This window comes from Dromaius novaehollandiae, chromosome Z, assembly GCF_036370855.1.
Source record: "Dromaius novaehollandiae isolate bDroNov1 chromosome Z, bDroNov1.hap1, whole genome shotgun sequence".
NCBI classification, from domain to species: domain Eukaryota; kingdom Metazoa; phylum Chordata; class Aves; order Casuariiformes; family Dromaiidae; genus Dromaius; species Dromaius novaehollandiae.
The window spans coordinates 85395912-85414653 of NC_088132.1; the positions used below are offsets into that span (position 1 = coordinate 85395912).

Genomic DNA, 18742 nt, shown 5'->3' on the forward strand with positions numbered 1-18742 from the left:
TTCACCTGTTCTTTATTTAAAGCCGGAACAGCGCCGAGGAGATACCAGGCAACCAAACATGCCCTAGGGAGAGGCCCCCTCCCTCTCCGGCAGTTAGGGGCACATGTCTGTCCGCCTTGTCCCAGCATCCTCCCCCGGCAGCGGCAGGACACCAGAAGCTAGAGGGACCTGCTGGCCCCATTGCTCAGCTGGTGACACTGCGGCACAGGGGACGGGCGCAACCTGCTCCTGCACACGGCAGCACCGGGGGGGGGGGGCATCACCCGGGGGGGGGCAGACCCCGGGGGCATCACCCGGGGGGGGGGGGGACGGACACCAGGGGAACAGGACCCCGGGGGGGGCATCACGGGGGGCGGGGGCAGGACCCCCGCAGAACAGGACCGGGGGGGGATCCATCACCCTGGGGGGGGGGCAAGACCCGGGGGGGGGGTATCACCGGGGGGGGGCAGGACCCCCGCAGAACAAGACCGGTGTGGGGGATCCATCACCCTGGGGGGGGGGGGCAAGACCCGGGGGGGGGTATCACCGGGGGGGGCAGGACCCCCGCAGAACAGGACCGGGGGAGGATCCATCACCCTGGGGGGGGGGCAAGACCCGGGGGGGGGGCATCACGGGGGGGGTCAGGACCCCCGCAGAACAGGACCGGTGTGGGGGATCCATCACCCTGGGGGGGGGGGGGCAAGACCCGGGGGGGGCATCACCGGGGGGGGGCAGGACCCCCGCAGAACAGGACCGGTGTGGGGGATCCATCACCCTGGGGGGGGGGGGCAAGACCCGGGGTGGGGGGGCAGGACCGCGGCCCTCTGCCACCGGCCGCCTGGGCGCTGCGGCCGCGGGCGGGCGGGGAGCGGCGGCGCTGGCCGGTGGCGGTGCCGGCGCTGTTAAGGCCGCGGTGAAGCGCAGCCGTGTCGGCCTGCCCTGGGGGGGGGGGGGGGGAGGCGGGGGCGCTCCCGCCGCGTGGCGCAGCTGCGGCCCCGGCACCCGCGGAGGCCGCGACCTCCCGGTGCCGCCCGGCCCGGCCCGGCCCGGCCCGGCGCGGCGGCCGCGCCGCCTCCCCGCCCCCGGCGCGCTCCGGGGCGCCGCTCGCTCCGCACGGCATCGCGCGGGAGCGTCTCCCGCCGGTGCGAGCCGCCGGCGCCGCCACCCCCGCCTCTCCGCGGCCCCGGCGAGAGCCTCGCGCGCGCTCCCCGCCACCATGTTCACCACCGCGCGGCCGGGCCTCCCGGCGCGGCCGGGCCGGGCCGGCGGCACAGCCTAGCCATGCCCGCCTGACGGCCCCGGGGCGCCGCGGGCGCCGCCCGCCGCCCGCCCGCCGCAGCAGGTGTGTTTGCATGGGGGCGCGCCGCTTGCATGCCGCGGGGGTCGGCCCCGCGCCCGCCCCCGCCGCCAGGCCCCGCCGCAGCCCGCCGCCTCCCCCGGCCGCCCCGCCGCCGCCTCCCCCGGCGGCCGCGCCGGCCCCTCCTCGCCGCCCGGGCCCTGCCGGCCGCGGCCCCTTCCCGCGGGGGGCGGCGGGGCCCGCGGGGCGCGGCGGCCCGGGTGCGGGAGGGCGCTGGGGCCGGGGTGGCGGAGGGTGGCGCGGGGTGGAGGCCCGGGTGCGAGGAGGTGGCGGGTCTCGGTCTCGGTCTCGGCCCCGGCGGGGGGCAGCGGGCCCTGCCCCGCGGGCACGGTTGCCCGGGCGCGGGGCTCCGGGGTGGCCGGCGGCACGGCGCGGACAGGCCGCCCCGGTTGCCCGGCGCCCACACGCGGGGCTTGGCGCGGGGTGAGCTGCCCGAGCCGAGCGGGCGGCATGCCGTCCCGAGGCCCTGCCTGGCGAGGGGGGACGGGAAGGGTCCCGCAGCACGGCCCGGGGCTCGGGCTGCCCCGGTGGGCCGCGACCCGGCCGAGGAGCCGCCCGGGACAGGCCGCGGGGCCGAGCGGGCGCCTGGGCCAGGAGCCATTTTGCGGGGCGGGATGGGCGCGGCGGGCGGCGGGGGTGCCGCTCTGCTCCCTCGCGCGCCGGCGGGATGGCCGGGTAGCCAAAGCGGGGAGAAGGGGGTTCGGCAGGCAGCTCGGTGCTGCTCGGAGGGGGTGAAGGAACTATTTTGCAGGCATCTCGCTGCTGCGGAAATGGCTTTCTCGCGGGGAGGGAGGCGTGGGGATCATCCTTGCCGTCCCTGCTGCGCGGAGGGGAGAAGGGCGCGGGCGGGGAGCGGGGAGGGCGCGCGGCCCCACGGCGGTGGGCACGAGGGGGCCGGCGTGACGTTGCTCCGCAGCCGCCCTCGTCCCGCGGGGAGCGGGGAGCGGAGCGCGAGGCGTCCTTGCGTGGCAGCCCGCGCCGCGGCCGAGTCCGCCGCGCGGCACGGGGGATCCTGTGAGGATTTTTATTGCGGTCTCTTTGTTAGCTCCAGACACGCAGGCACACACTCCCAGCTCCCAGCTCCCAGCTCCCAGCTCCCAGCCAGGTTGTGGGAGGTAAGTGGGGGAGGAGAAGGGAGTGCGAGCGCGGCGGGACGGAGCCCGGCGCCCTGGGGCGCCGGTGGGGACAGGGACAGGGACAGGGACAGCGGCAGGGACGGGCGCCCCACGGCCCCAGCAGCGGCGAGGAGCGGCCCCGGCGGCTTTCAGGGACTTGTTGGCAACTCAGCGAGGGTTGCCATAGCTTTTTATGTAGGGTGACCAGAGCCGGCTGGAACCGGTTTGAGGCAGCTCGGCTGTGAGCACAATGCAGCCACTGAGCGGCTGCACGGGGATAGCTTCCTCCCTCCATGGCAGCCAAAAGCAGAGGAGCTTGCAGACAGATACCAGCCCAAAACAGTATGTGAATGCACACTTTAGACACACAGCACTGGTATGTGGCTAACGTAGTCCTGAAGGATTCTGTATGTAAATGTACATATTTGCAGTAACTGAGATTACTTTGGCTTTTCGTGCCTTTTTATGCTTAAGGAATGGGCAAGAGCTGAGATTTATGACCCTTATTAAAATATTTTTGCTTTGCAAGGGTGGGACACTGGCTATGCAGTCTGTTTTAAACTAAACTAAATAAAATTGATTGAATGATTTGTAATTGTAGTTATGCTTGTGACTGGGGAATGCTGCTTTGCATGCTGTTTTATTTGCAGGGTGCTGTCTTGTGGTTTTCTTCCTTAGGAGACGGTAAGGGGGGGTGCTGTGCGTTTCTGAGAGGCCAAAAGGAAACAATATTGTTGTGGAATTGTGCATAAAAGCATTGCAAAGATGCTGTAAGGCATACTCTTCTTTTTTCCTTTTTTTTTCCTTGTAGGCCTATTGATTGGGGCTGCCTTTAACCCTTTCCTATTTGCAGAGGTAATGCGTCTGTGACAGTAACTGAGCGTTGGCTAAAATATCTTTCAAAGGTCAAGGTTCACAAGGTGAGACGTGATGTTTTGGGTATGAATATAACAGTGGCATGAAGGTACATGCATGTGAGAAGTGAATCCGGCTCCCGATTGCACCCTTGGCACGTTAGCCGGGAAACAATGGTTTAAATGTTAGCAAAGAGATACTGTTAACCTCCTCCAGGTTTAATAGGATTAAAGCTACTATTTGTAAAGACTTATTGCTGTCTTGGCTAAATACAGTGTCTTTATTTAAATATCACATATCGAGTTATACGCTGTTATCACAATGTAGTCATAAAGAATAGGCCTCTGAGTGACAATCATAAATTGTGGACCACATGGCAGCGAACGGTTCTGTGCTGCATTACAGCATTGCGCGCTCAGGATTTGCTGTCTAATTGTTTAAAGGTTGATTGTTTGGCCATGTCTAAGTAACCTGATGCTTATTTCTGAATTAAGGTCTTTAATGTTAAACACGTACTTAATATAGCCTGCGTAGAAAAACATATGAAATAAATAGTGTGGAAAGTGTTTCTTAAACTGTTTTAACCCAGGGAGGACTCTGCAGCCAAGTGGAAAGATGTATTTTAGAGGTTTGATGGAGCTCCAGTGGATTATTAGTGGCATGAATTATAATATTGTGCAGTAATGAAATAAGAATAGGAAGCCGGATGGGCAGTGCATCAGCTCCTGAGGGATGACTACTTTTTTAACTCAAAGCTTCGCAGCAATGGATAATGGATAGGATTTTTTTTTTCTTCGTCTAAAAAATAAATGTGTACTCAGATTTGAGCTGGCATTTGCATCTTGTACTGAAAGCTGGAGGATTCAGAGAGAGGGAGAGGGGGAGAGAGAAGGAAGCAGTAATGAGTACAGCAAAGGGAAGAACAAAGGCTGTTAGGGCTTACACATTGGAACACTAAACATTTCGCCTTGGGGATTCTTTTGCTAGAACTGTTACTTCCTATAACAAGAAATCAGCAGCTCTAGAGTCTTATCCAGGACGATTTTAAACAATCTGACCAGTCCTGGCTCTTAGCTGGTTTGGTAATCTACAATCAAGATAAAATATGGAGGAAAAGCATTGAAAATGTTTCAGTCTAGTGTGCACTGAGGGTCTTTTCCTCTGCGGTCAGGAAAATGGGGTAGACAGCATTAAAAGCCTTGAGAGATTGTGGATATTTGGTAAGTTGTATGGTAGCTGATGATAGGTAGGGTGTCTGCATCAAAGAGTGACAAATAAAAGAGAGCCTTTTTATTTCTGTCTGCAGTAGATTACATAAGGTATTTAGAAATGAATTGTAGCTGAGTGAAAGTAGCATGCTGATGTTTAGCCTGAAAATGTGTTTGTGTAGTTTTTAATGTAGATAGAATGTATTGTTTCTCAGATTTTATAGGGCAGTAAATAGCACGCGTGGTGGAGCAAAATGTCTAACAGATCACTATGCTTATTTCTGATCATATTTTTCATAATTTGAATGCAGAGGTTCTATATTTGACTATAGGCATCTGCAGGAGAATTATGCTTGCAAACATGAATTCATGGTGCATGATAGGAATAGTATCTATTGATGCTGATGATGCATGCTCTTTTCCAAGTGTCAGCTAAAAAAATCTTATGTTACATGAGAGCACCTTTCAGAATTTTTTTTTCCTCTACCAGAATAGTAAGCTGCTTTAAAATTGTAAGTACTTGAATTGTCACAAAATTCAATATATCTGTTTGATTTGGATTTTGGAACAAGATCCGTACTATGAATTTTTTATTTTTAGCACAGCAGGTTTTGCATTTGCAGGGATTTTTTAGGCGGTAAGGTGAGAAACCTGAATAGATGCTGGAGTCTGCAGTATTCTTGGTGAGGTTTTTTTTTAGATTAATTATATTCATAAACTCTCTTTACCAGATTTTGATTTTGCACATAGGCCAGCTTTCCAACGGAAGATGCTGCTGAATGTTGGAGGGTCGGTCCTCTGTATCAGTGACCATGATCTCATCTTGCATTGAGGCTTGTCTCGGGTATTTGATCTTGAAAATAAGGGTAATGATTTATCAAGTTCCAAGTTGTTTTCGAGTGAAATAAGTAGGTTAATTTTTCTTAGAAGTATGACTGTATGATAAAATATAAATATGCATACTGATTCCTGGGAGCGAATGTGAAAAAAGTGTTGACCCTAATGTTTTAGGGCCCGTTTGTTCCTGGAGCTGCACAGCAGGCCCTGCCTGCCTCGGAGTGCTCTCACTGAGGTTTTCTGCAGCTGCTTCAGGCTGTTTTCAAGCAAGAATTGCCATTCACTTTTGAAAAAGAGTATATTAACCTGAGTAGAGGAAAGAGACAGGAAGAAAGTGTCCTTTAGAATGCGATTCAAATTTGCATTAAACTGGGAATTTCGACCTTCTCCTCATTATTGCTGTACATCCAAGTCATCCCCCTGTTACTGTCCCAGGCAATTTTACATACATGTATACATACAACAGGAGGAAAGCCATTTTTATAATCCATTCTTAACTAGCATGCAAAAAGAGTGGTTTGGGCCTTTACCTGCTTCGTGAATTCATCTTCATTTTAAGAGAAATTTAGGAAACTGCTAGGCCCAAAACTTCAGCTGGATCTCTTGGCAAATGTAGGCAGTTCTCCATTGGCCAGCTGCAGATGGAGAAGGTCTGTTAAGCTCCATATGGTGTGGAGAAGGAGATCCCCTACCTCAGCGCCAAAACAGCCCCTTTCTCTCTGCCAGCCAGAGGCTGCTGATAGTGAGCTTTGAACCAGTGGCATCTGGTGCTCTTTAAAATGGACTGGAGGTAGTTCAGCGGTGGTAGGAGAAGGGGAGATGGGCAGACTTGGAAAGATGCCCCTTCTTTCTCTTTGCCCTCTGTGCTGTTCTCCCCAAGGAACTGTGCTTGAGATGCCCATTTTGCCCTGCCCCTCCCCGACCCAAAAAATTCAAAATTTGAGAAGGAGTTAGATGACAAAATGAGCCTTCTGAGCAGCCATACGTTACAAGTGATTTTATTGCTGTGGTGGAAAATTCCTGGTGGAAATTTGCTTAAGAAAACAAACAAAAACTCTCACTAACTGTCCTTACTTAATAATACCCATTGCAAGGGAAAAAGGCCAGTCTTTTAACAGGTAAGATATGTAGGATCCATAACCAGATGCAGGATATAGTAGGAGAAAAAGAACAGTGGCAGCTACCCGCTCTCTTATAATGTTACAGGAATGGATTTTTTTTTTTTTTTTTTGAAAACTGTAGTAACTTGCTTACAGTTGTAAAACAACTTCTTTCAGAGATAAATATCTTACTTGCTGGCTTGATGCGGCTTGGTAATCCATGATTGCAGAACTCAGCTAAGCAATAAACACAAATAGCACTTTGCCATACCTCGCATTAAAGACACGTTAAAGAGAATTCTCTGCCAAGATTGTTGTATTTCTAAGGCTCAAAACTTGAATCCACGAGCAGACTGATTGGAAAAAGTTTTGCCTGTAGGAATTACAGCAAACTGGGAAAAGTAAATTTGCAGACATCAGTCTGCAACGTCATCTGCATTCTGTGTGTGGAAATAGGTATCGTTCTTGCAGCCTCTGGGGACTCCCAAATTATTTTGTTTACCGGGAAGAAGGTTACGTGCATACCCTTGCACTCCGGGTCAGCCTCTGTGCCAGATTATAGCAGTACTCCACGCACACTGTGCACATGCAATTCAGTATCTTTGAGATGTTTCCGTGACTTCATCTTCATGATGTTTCCGTGACTTCATCTTCTGCCGCTCCAAACATAAAGTCGCTACAACTGCTTTCATTGTATGTGATTTTGAACTTCCAGAATTTTTACAAAATTCACCTCAGTACTGAAAGGTTTAAAAGGCTGTAAATACATACAACCAAACTGCACTTTTGTTCAAAGCAACAGAAGACACTTGGTGATGCAGTGACTTTGGTGTTTTTATTACTCGTTTTAAATTAACGAGTGCTGAGAACGAACAAGTCTTGCAGCCAGTCAACAGGGTTCTGTAGTGTCCTACAACTAGATGACTGAAAGCAGAAAGAATGGAGGGAATGAGTTTGTTCGATCAGGTTTTATCATTTCGTAAATATTTTAGCAATTATTTAAAATTCATACCGTCTTTTGTTTATAATAACTAGCAATACTATTTTAGATTAACAGTTGAGAAAAATTGATGTTTTAGGGATTTTCCTCCCTAAGGCGTCCAGATTTGTTTATAGCATCTTAACTCTACAGCTTGTTTAGAAATACACCCAAATCAAATGTGAACTGGTATTGTAATGGAAACATTTTCTTTTCACTCTTCACATTTTAAGATTTCCTTTAGAGAAATTACTGAATATAAAGTCCTTCTGATTATTTATTTATTTATTTATTTAACAAATTGTGGCCAAAGTTTTTGAGAAACAAATACAAGAAACCCGCACTAGCTTATGCTGGTACTTCAGGTTCCCCTAGTGTATTGCTGTGCATGACTTTCATGGCCAGCTTTGAGCTTTGCTTGAGACCAGGCAGGTATCTCCAGTTGTTCATTGTTTCTGTGGTTAAAAAGAGAGGAGAATGTGGAAATTTTCTAAAGCTGTTTCATTTGGCACCCACCTGCATACAGATGACTTTAGTCTCAGAAGAAGAAAACTGTTGTGATGTACTGGTTTGTGCCGTCTACTTCTGTAGACAGGTTTTTGGTACTGTATGGTAACATCTGCATTTGTGTAAGCCAGTGGAAATAACTTATACTGAAAACCAAAACGCTTAACTGAATTTTATTTCCATCTCTGGAAATGCTAGAAACTCAACTCTACAGTGTCCCGAACAAGCTGCTCTCTTTGAGCCTGCTCTCTGCAGGGGTGTTGGACTACCTGATCTCCAGGGGCCCTTGTCAGCTTCAGCTGTTGTCTGACAAACTCGGCAGAATGGCTGTTGAAAAGTTTGGGGGGCCAGTAAAGAACAGCTCTTGATGTTATTCCAAAACTGTCAGCAGTAGGATTATTGCATTGAATGTTTTTATCATCATTTGCTGTAAAAGAAAAAAGCTAAAAAAAAGATATTTGAAAGATTGTTTAATACTTTCCTTCCTAAGTTTTTTTTTTTTTTTCCTGGGGGACAGTGAGGAGGGAAGAAAATTGATGGAATGTTCTCTTTGAAAACCAGAGACACAAATTCAGATTTCCATTGCTCATTGAAATTTGTATGTAGAGACAAATTTAATTCTCTTTTTTTGTTTTGTTTTTTCTAAGTTAAACACTGCTTACAGTGTTGAAATATCAGATTGTTTGCCATAAATTTAAACCGTAGAACACCCGAGTACCTCACAAAGATGTGTAAAAATCTAAGGATTGGCAGGACTTTATTGATACTATGGATGGTAAATAAGACCTTTATCCTAAGAAATCAAAATACTGCCCGTTATGAAAGCTGTATTGCTGGAAGTGGGAATGTTTCTGATTTTTTCAGCAGTAACAGATTGTGGTACCTTTGATAAGCCAGAAGGAGCCTGTATTTCATTTGAGTGCGATAGGCATTGCTGATTGTGGTTAAAGCGGCCTCTCGCATATCCTCCCGGCCTGCCGAGTATTTCAAACCACACTGAGTCATAATTTGAGATGTGGTTCTCATATCCTGGAGAAGTTTTGGTGGTTGAACTAGCATATTGCTTTTGCCTTTCTCGAGATACTTAGCTTTTAAAGTAAATAATGGGAAGTGTTAATCAGACATCATTACTCATATATGTTGAATAGCTAATAAACTGCTTATAAGCTGTGTTTTAGGCTAATATTTGCCTAATGTTAGGGTATATTACTGTGATTCTGATTGAGATACTTAAGTCTTCTCTACATGATGAAATTTCTTGGCATAACAATACAGAAATTAAAAAACCCTACTATGCTGGTATTACTCCTTGCGGTAATTTAGGTGTAATTACCTGTGTTTGGAAGCAGAATAATTATACCAGGGTATCAGAATTTTATTCTGGAATAGAATGTCTATCTGTGAATTTATACCAGTCTAACTATAGTATTGTTATATATAGCCATGCCAGAAATTGAAAAATGTTGTCTCAATGCTGTTGTTTTTACAGTACCAAAAGGATACTAATCTCCGTTAGAGAACATACAGAAAGAAACTATCTCTGTGCTTAAAAAATGAAGTCTACAACAGCATGTAATACAATTTGAGGTAAGAAACCTTAGGAAGGGTTTAGGGAAGATAAAGGTCTGTAGTCACAGCAATGCGAATTGCATTGGTAGGTGCAAATTAATGTGTTGATTTTTTTTTCCTGTTTCCTTAAATAATAAACAGACTTGCTACTGAGAGAAGCTTGCTTTGAGTAGTTATTTGAACAAGGACATGGAGCTACATATAGTAGTTATAGGGAAGTAGGATTTGGAGGTGAAGGTTAGGAAGTTGAACTTAATACAGCAGAAGAGAGGGGGCCAGTAAAGACAGTTAAAGTGATTGCATAGTGTCACCAGACTTGTGATTGAGGAATAAAGATCTGGATGGGCAGGAGTGTGAGTTTATAGGAGGGTAGGGGGGTCAGTTCTGTAAAGGCAAATGGTGAAATAAAAGAGGAAAAATTGAGCCTTGCAAGGCCATGCTTGGGATCAAGAAAAGGTTGTTAGAAACCTTTAGACATAGCGAATGTTAATTGGCAAGATACTGGAAAGGAAGGAGGATTATCTGTCAGTACTGGATGTGGAGAACTTGAAGCTGGTCTTGTACCTGACAGACAGAGTCAGACTTTGGCGCTACCAGTTTGGAGCTATAACCTGTCTGGGAGCTGCCAGACCGTTCTGTCCCCTTGTCTTCAGTCAGCTGTTGGGCTTCCCAAAAAGAGTCTGAGTGCTTTACAATTGCTTTGAGTCAAAAAGTGCCTTTTAATTTCAGCAGCAATTTATAAGCAGCTTGGTCTTTCTTGTGGAGAATAATGTGCCCCATCTGCAGCAGTCCTAAAGCTCAGGCTACAGGATGAATCATGCTTGAAAAGATAGGAAAAAATGTTTTCTCCTGTGGGTTTTTTCTTTCCTCTTAATAGAGTCTTTGAAAGGGTCGATTTGTTTGGGGTTTTTTTTCATGGCTAGAGTCCTTCCACCTGGAACCAGTACAGGTACGGGGCCTGAGGAGGGGGGACAAAAATGTCCTTTACTAAAACAAAACAGTCTTCATTAATTGTTCAGAAGCAGCTATTTGCTTCTAAGTCCTGATGTTTCTTCAGTTGCTACTTAATGTCAGTACATATTTGAGCCTTCCTCCCACCGAAGCAAACAGTTGATGTAAGGAGGTAGCATTTCAAAATGGTCTCTGGAATCTCTGATAATAGAGTGGAAGCTCCCAGATATACTCCGTTTGGCAGACTTTCCCCCATCTTTCTGAAGGCCAGCCTTTTAAAACTTTTGAATACATCCTTAGGCTTTCCATCTAATAGCCAGGGCAGGAAGGCCCAAAAGATTTAAACTATTAACTATTTTTCATGGGTATAGCAGAAAATTCTTGTCCCGCTTGCTTCTTCCAGCGTCACTGGAGAGTTCTCTGGGACCGGTTCCTGTTTTGACCTAATTATCCAAGTGGATGATCCACTGGAATGCATTATCAGATGAACTGGAGTAAAAAGGGCAACTGGAAAATAAGGCAGTGGAACAATAAAGCAGTATCTTCCTTTGCCTGAAACCTGGGTTGTCCTCTCCATGCTGTTTGTAGGAAGCGCTCATTTCAGGATACACGTTTCCACAGAGAGAAAAATGTAGAAAGTCATGATCACATGCTTTGAACAGAAAAACAGAGCAATCTTAATTTCTCTTCCAGAATATAATTCAGACCTTACGTTTCAGTAATGTACTGGTATGCATGTAGGGATGAACTTTATCTCCAAAGAGATGAATAGAAATCGTTAATTATATCCATAGATGTTTCAGAATCCACTATGTTGAGTTTGTGAGACTCGCTGGCAGACCTACCAGACGCCTTGCCACCCACCATCAAAGAGGAGAACCCCGAAGTGGTGTTCTTCACTTTGCTCGGTTCTCTAGCTATGTAATTCCTATTAGTTATATCCAGGAATTTTTCTTTTCTTCTGTTTTTTTTTTTTCCTCTGCTGTCATTGAGTAATTAGTAAGCAAAATAACATCTGAGTATTTAAAGAAACTATTTTTTCCCAACTTTTCTTAAGTATTTCAAGGAGCCTGAAAGATGTAAATCTTAAGAGAAAAATGATAGCTGTTTCCAGGACATTTTTCCAGTATACATTAGTAGACAGCAGGCAGAGAAAAAGGAGATGGAGCTAGTCCCCAGGAAGTAAGAGGTGTCCTGTAAAGTGAAACTGTGTCATCTGAAAATGAAATAATATTTTGGACAGGTGGATTCAATAAATCTAAGAACGGACTCTCCATATCAGCACCCCCCAAATTAGAGATGTTTAATTTAGGGTCTAATCTAGACAGTGTGCTTCTTAATACATGCTTCTAGTTAGCAATCCCCCATTCTGAGGTGAGTTTGGTTTCTTTTAGGTAGAAATAGCAGCAGTCTTTAGTTTCTTAACTAAAAATAAAAAAATCACATTTCAGAAAAAGATGTTTGTGGAATTTTTGCTGTTTGTTTCATAAATTTTGTTTGTTTGTTTGTTTATTCCGAGGAATGTATCCCTGGTTACACACGTTGCAAACTATCTCAGAATACATCTGAAGATAATCTTCCCTTGTTAAGTGCACTTAAAAGCCGTTACCAATAAAATGGGTAATTTTAATGGCAGTCCTCTGATAGCAGGTTTTTCACAGCTGTGTGTGTCTCTTTGGAAACAAGGCGCTTTGCTCGCAGCCGTTCCAACAGCGGTTCCCAAGTTGCAGCTTCTGGAAATTCCCGGTTTCCTGGTGGACCAGGAAGTCGCCTCATTTCCTTTTCCGAAGTGTTCGCAGGCTTCGTGTTGGCCCGCGGGAGGGATGGCTAGCACCGTGTCCGGCCGCCGAGGCTCCGGTTGATTTTGATCTTGGATGAAAGGTGGAGTTTTATCTTTAAGGGAAAGGGTCATGGGATGGTGTCTGGAGAAGGAAGGGAGGAGTCGTGGCAGATGTGGTGCAAACAGAGTTTATACACCGAATCTGGAAGTGATGGTCTAGGAAAGAGAAGAAGGGTTGAAAAAAAAGTCCAGCTGCAACTTCATTTGCTTGTTCGACAAGGCTGGCCACTTCTTTGTCCCCTGTTGTTGAACTGGGATTGTTTTAGAAGTCTGGAGAATGGGAGAGATTCTTCGTACGGGCAGTAATACTCCTCCCGGCTGCCCCCCGTGAGAGAAACCCTTCCATCCCCACGCTGCGCTGGGGCGCGGGCGCTGCTCCGTGCAGCCTGAAAGACAGCGGCAACTTTATGCAGTGCGCACTCTGTGGAGAAATTTAGGATCTTACCTCAAAGCTGCAGATTTCTGGATTCTTTTAAGAATTTTTTCTACTTCTGAATTAGCATTAGTTGAGTTACTAGGTAGGGGACAAATGTATCTTCTCTATTATGCAGAGTTTCGGTCCTGAACATTTAGATAAAGTACTATATAAGTGGCCTTTACTTAATTCATTGCTGTTGATAAGTGTTAAACACCAATATATGTAATTGGAGGAAGGGTTAGCCGAGGAGTCTGTTATAGCTGCTCCAGAACGTGTGTAACGGCTGTAGAAAGACTCCTGTTGGCAGATTTAAAGTCGAAGTGCAATTAGCGTATTGAATGGTGAAAAATCCTGTCAATTCCGGTTTTGTTTCTGCGGCTTTGTATGGATTTGATATGTATTGGTCTCTAGAATCTTTTCCATTTAATTTTAAAAAGAATTTCCTGTGTAACTTTTGTATTATGTATGTGATTCTTCTTACTGTTTGTAAAAATTTAAATTCCCAAGGATGTTAACTAATACCTTGTAACTCAGCAGTCTCTGCTCAGTAAGTTAAAAGTATAGTATTGAAGTTGTAATTCAAAGTGAGCTGTTACTGAAATATCCACTGTATTTTCCCTAATCTAGGTAGCAGCTTACTTTAACACTGGATTGTGCTGGTGTGTGGGTTATGTTACCAGGGGTTCTGATTATCTGTGTTGTAAATAAAACGTAGCTGGGGAAGAAAAGGGACATTTTAGACATTTATCTTTAAGATTATTTTCCTTGTGGTGCATTCAGTGTATTTTGCTATTTCACATTCTATGTATGGCGAGGTGTGCATCCACGTGGAAATGAGGGATAAAAATGAGGCTGTTAGTTCTAGATAGTCCTGCGTCCCTGGCTGTTTTGCTAGACTGTGTCTCCAAAGCCAGTGATGTTTTGATCTCTGCTGTTCACTGTAGCTCGGTATGTTTCTTGCAACCCTTTCTTCCCCTTTTTCAAACCAGCAAAATGACTTTTCTTACCTTCTAAATATTACCCTTTTAGGAGCTCGTCACTGTGCCAGGGCAGAGCTCTTACTGTAGTGTCTTTACCAGGCTGAGACGCGGGAGGACCCCGGCGGCAGGACCGTGCCTCTCCGGAGCGGTGCTGAGGACAGGTTCCCTGGGAGCGGGCCCGTCTTCGTGCGGCCGTGCTCTCCTGCGGGTTGTTCCCCGCGGGTCATTCTGGTCAAGACCAGTGTAGCCAGTGTACCGCCATGCCGCCCTGGGTGGGTCTGAACTGCAGTTGCAGATTACACTGTGATACAGAGATATCTGAGCCAGTTTTAAATGAACTAGTTTGTGTCCCAGTAACGGAGCAGTATGACCGTACGTTTAGGTAACCTGCTCTTCTGTTACATCAGTGTAGAAGGTATTTTTCCCCCATCATGCTTTATAGGCAGTTAAGAGAAGATATTCTGTAAAGAGTTTCAGTTTCTTTCTTTTTACTTTCTGTTAATACCCTTGCTGGTATAAGGCAAGTGATTATTACCGTTTTTAATCCATGAATTTATATAAAGATCTTTGCATCTCAGAAATGTTGATCTGTCTCATTTTGTCTCAGAGGGAATAGCTTAATAGCTTTGAGGGCCAGAAGGGACCTTTATGTTTAGCTGTCTGACTTTCTGCAAAACTTGAGCCAAATAATGTCACTCAATAACTTCTGTATCAAACCTGTATGTTCTGTTGGAGCTTTGTGAAAGAAATCATGACTAAATGTAAAAATGTAAATAGATAAAAATTTATGCCAGTGTAGACTTGCTTTTTGTCTTTTCCCATGTACTTTTCCTCTCCGTTCTGCTGTTCACTTTGTAAAAGCTTTTTGAACTGAGACTGTAAATGTCTTACTGCATCAAAGCTGGAACGGTAGGAGCTCAGATTCACGCAGTTGCATCTCATTCTGAAGGGAGCTAAGGGAGCAGGATGCCAGGTGAACTTTTGAAATTATTTATCTGTTAAGCAATAATCTGATGTCTGGGCCTTTTGAAAGTACACCATTCAGTGGGTAACATTCACAATCATTCAGTGATTAATCACATTCATGGGAAAATACTTCCAGCTTTACCAATAATAAGTTCAAATGCAGCATTTCAGTCAAACATGTGAAAAAGGTGGGTTTCATCATCTGGGCTTTAGTAAACCAAATGAAACAGGGCTTATCATCATGGCAGCTTCAGAAACATTTTTTTGACAGAACACTTGTCCTTTTTTCTTTCTTTATATCAAGTGGGCTTTTAGCATTTCTAAGTGATACAAAATTCCAAGTTACGTTGCCAAGGCTATAGATAACCATCTTCATCCCAGCTAGATGCTTTTTACAAGACCTGATTTTGTAAGAAAGGAGGAGAGATAGGCAGTTGTACTGTGTAATTTACCATCTCCTGAAGTAGATTTGTGAAACGGGCCACATGAATGCCTGTTTCTTTCACACTTCTGTAAGGAGAGCTTGTGCTGAATGTAGATGCAGATAGCCATGTGATAGATGCATAAAGTTAAGTGAGGTTTATCTTTTCTAATACAAACATTTTCTAAATCATTGACCATTTGAAGAAAAACACCTAACTGAACTGATGGCCAGACTGTATCACCGTGCACTGGTATTTTATGCTTTACATAAGAAATTTGTGGTAAATGAGTAGCTGCATACTGGTTTAGATTGTTTCCATGTGATTTTGATTTATCCTCATTTTAGAATTCAGTCTGTTAATTTTTTTCCTGAAATGGTAAAGAGAGTAGTTTCAAGTGAAAGAAAAACCCAGTAGTTTTAATGTAGCGAGATGGAAACTTCTAGCTATTGCTGCTATTTGAACAGCGTAAATTAGCCTGATAGCTGAACTGGGAAGACGCGCAGTCTTCCTGTTTTTTTTGTTTTGTTTCTCTTTACTTGGATATTGCCTGGATAAGTATCTGTTCACTCTTACCAAATTCCTGAGTTTTATCTAAATGTTAGCGCATCTGTTTTACTGGTCAGTGGTAATGTATGTGAGAGGGAGATTTGAAATGGGACACAAGAGCATCCTGAAGTCACGGCTTCATAGGATCCCATTTTAACCCTCCTGGCCTCATACATGCTGTGTGGAGAAAGGAGATGGATATTTGTGGTAAAAGAGCTCTTGGATCAAACAAATAGTTTCTTAAAACTACCCACTGGGATCTTTCAGGAGGCAGTAAATGAAATGAACCATCAGGTAGCTTGTTGCCTGCCATTGGCATTCTTTGTTGCCTGCAGTATTAAATGCCACTCGTCTGGGTGAACTGAGAATCAGCAACAGCCATTCTTGCCAACCAGAGTCATCAAAAAATAAATCATCGTAAACTTGTGCTTACTGTTCTTTCCCTGCCCGTATCCTGTAAGCTCGGCTGGGAAAGAGTGGTGAGTTCGGACCTTTATAGAAATGAGCTTGCTACCGAAACAAAACACTTCTTCAGAACTTTACTGGCCTGATGAGTTATTCTCTATATCTTAGCAATAACCTATATGAGTAATTAATAGTGTGCATTTTTGAAGCATAGTTTATCTGAAGATCTTGGGACATACCAGCAATATTGGAAGGTTCTTTTTCACAGTGTTGTTGTGAACTTACAAATACAGCGTCCTCCATTTTTGCTAGCTGGAGATTTTTAAATTCTGTGATGGGTGAATGCAAAGCTAAAAAGTTAAAGTTTTAATCAAAAAATGAACCTTTTATCATTATCAAAGTGAGTTTTATATGAGGGTATAGGCATATAACCTTATGCAGAAAAATCCTGTCCGGAACATTCGTTTTATGTTAACTGAATTGGCAGGCATGGTCAAGAGAGAAATGAGAAAATCTTCGGCTATGCATACCTGTTGATCCTGGCCATTTCTGCCTATCTTGTGAGGTCTTGATTCTTGCTCGTGGTAGGTTTATTGTGTTCACAATACTCTTGGTTTTTATGTCCTTTGAACTTCCTATAGTATTTCTGTCTTACTGTTAACATGGGTCCAGAAGTGAATTAATAATCTCAGCGTGTCTGAACCACAGCCGTATTGATGGCCTGTCTTTGTTCCAGTGACATGCCGTGTTTATTAGATAACTGCCTTTGTAATTATGGCCCTCAGGAACCTGCAGTCCTTCAGGCAGAGGGTAGAAGAAAAGCCAGGTCTCCAGCATTGTGGCTAAGTGTGCTAATCATCGGTGGCCGCTGCCATGTTAGGTGCTGAACAGGGTGTGTTGGATTGGAATCATACTAAAAAGAAGGGAGCTGTATTGGTTACCTGCCTAGTCACTTTCCTTAAATCTTTATGTGTGTTTCATCCTGATCACCAGTTTTAAATGCTTGAGGGCTGGAAGTTTTATTTTGAATAAATGAATTTTTAAAGTTTATAATTAACCAAATACACAATAAAACCAGAATTATCAGCATTCCAAAACAATCTTGTGTCTGATAAGTATGAATTTAATTGATTTATATTCTATAGCACACCACATGCTTTACAAAAGTAATGAAGTCTTGATAATGAGCATTTACTACATGTTGTCCGTTGAGTAAAGGAATTAGGAGTTAATTAAAGAGAGGAAATTCATCAGTTGCAATGGCATATTCATATTTTCCAAGACTAACCTTGTGAGTTCAGCTCTGCAGGACTTGTTGTGTCTTAAGTATTTCTGAATGTTAGCAGGTACAATGAGAATGAGATAATATGTTAAATGAAGCAACACAACCATTAAGTGGATCATGTGAACAATTTTCAAACCTGTGCCATAGAAGTTGTTATATGAAATGTCATTGTGTATTCCTACATCCCTGTCCCGTCCTTGAGAATTTTTCCTCAGTTGTCTGAAATTTGTTAGGATCCATAATTGCTTCCAGGTAGCTAATGTTGATGCATACGTAAGTTTTTCAGATTTTTTGTCAAGTGAAGGGATTATGCTGTTGTAGTATACTGCATCTTTCTGTGGAACAGCTAATGCTGTCCATGTTGATGATAATTTGCATAAAAATACATATTTAAACATACCTATATGCATTTTGATTAGGTTTTCTTGGCGTTGCTACAGCTCAGTTGAACAGTCAGCAAGTAATTTCTCTCCAGAGCTCAAAATGATGTGCTAAGAGAAGGAGGAAGTGAGCTGCTGAAGGCATAGGATGTATTTCCATTGACAAGTAGGTTCCAGCAGACCTTTTGCCATGGGGTATGTTGTAGTAGCTTCTCAATTACTTGAACTAATTTTGGGGGCTTGGAGAGCACTGTCACAGATGCTCACACCGGTTCTCTGATGGCCTGTCCTATGTTAAGTGATACTGGAGACAAAACATTGAGCTATATAATAGGAATGTTTTTCAGTCCTTCAGTACTGATACAAAAGCAGGAAGGCAGACAGCACGTTCCCTAAATGGGCACTTTCTAACAATAAAATTTAATTGGTTAAATACCTGTTCACATTGTTCACTGACTTAGGCCTTAAAAATTCTGAACAGTCAAAATATGTTAAAATCAGCTCTGTCACAACAGTACAAATCATACCTGTACATGTTTATGAAAGAGAATTGAAAACTGCCTGTCTGGGCTGTCTCTAACTGATTTTGTTTTAGATCTCAGCAAGTGATTCACCTGGGTTCACCAGCACACCTCTGCATGTTATTGAAGCGTCTGTGGAAAAGGCAAATATCATAGTGGGGTTTATGAACTAAAAGTATGATCACAGTTAGTTTTCCTTTTCATACAGCATTGGTAAGGTTTAAGTTTGAGTTACCTGTTTGGGTTTGGAATTGGGGGGTGAAGAGCAAATGGCAGAGGCCAGTGGAAGGCGAAAAGAATGAGATGTGGAAAATGTTATCTGTGAGGAAAAACCTAAGGGCTTGGTGTTGTTTAACCTAAAAAAGAGAAGACTAAAGGGAGATAATGGTCTTGGCTTAAAGTGCTGTTGCAAAGAGGACAGGTGAGAACAACATGTAGTTCATTCAGATAGCATCAGGAAAGGTTCAGCTTATGCAACAAGAAGCACACAGTTGATGAAAAGTGTGAAGGACTGGAATA

At 45.0% G+C, this 18742-nt stretch overlaps 1 protein-coding gene across 19 annotated transcripts in view; it reads left to right on the plus strand.

Annotated features, from left to right (window-relative positions):
* The first annotated feature begins 939 nt into the window (after positions 1 to 939).
* The window catches only part of LOC135324946 (zinc finger protein 532), a 59635-nt gene continuing 41832 nt past the window's right edge, over positions 940 to 18742 (plus strand). For 2 of the 19 annotated variants that reach the window (XM_064502102.1, XM_064502122.1), the window contains exons 1-2: positions 2511 to 2827; positions 3263 to 3371. The gene's annotated coding sequence lies outside the window, so the exon portion shown is untranslated. Of the gene's footprint in view, positions 1322 to 2185; positions 2452 to 2509; positions 2828 to 3262; positions 3372 to 5245; positions 8536 to 9426; positions 9525 to 13833; positions 13968 to 17741; positions 17898 to 18742 lie in introns of those variants that run through there. The other 17 variants (XM_064502105.1, XM_064502109.1, XM_064502103.1 and 14 more) reach the window with 17 other exon arrangements.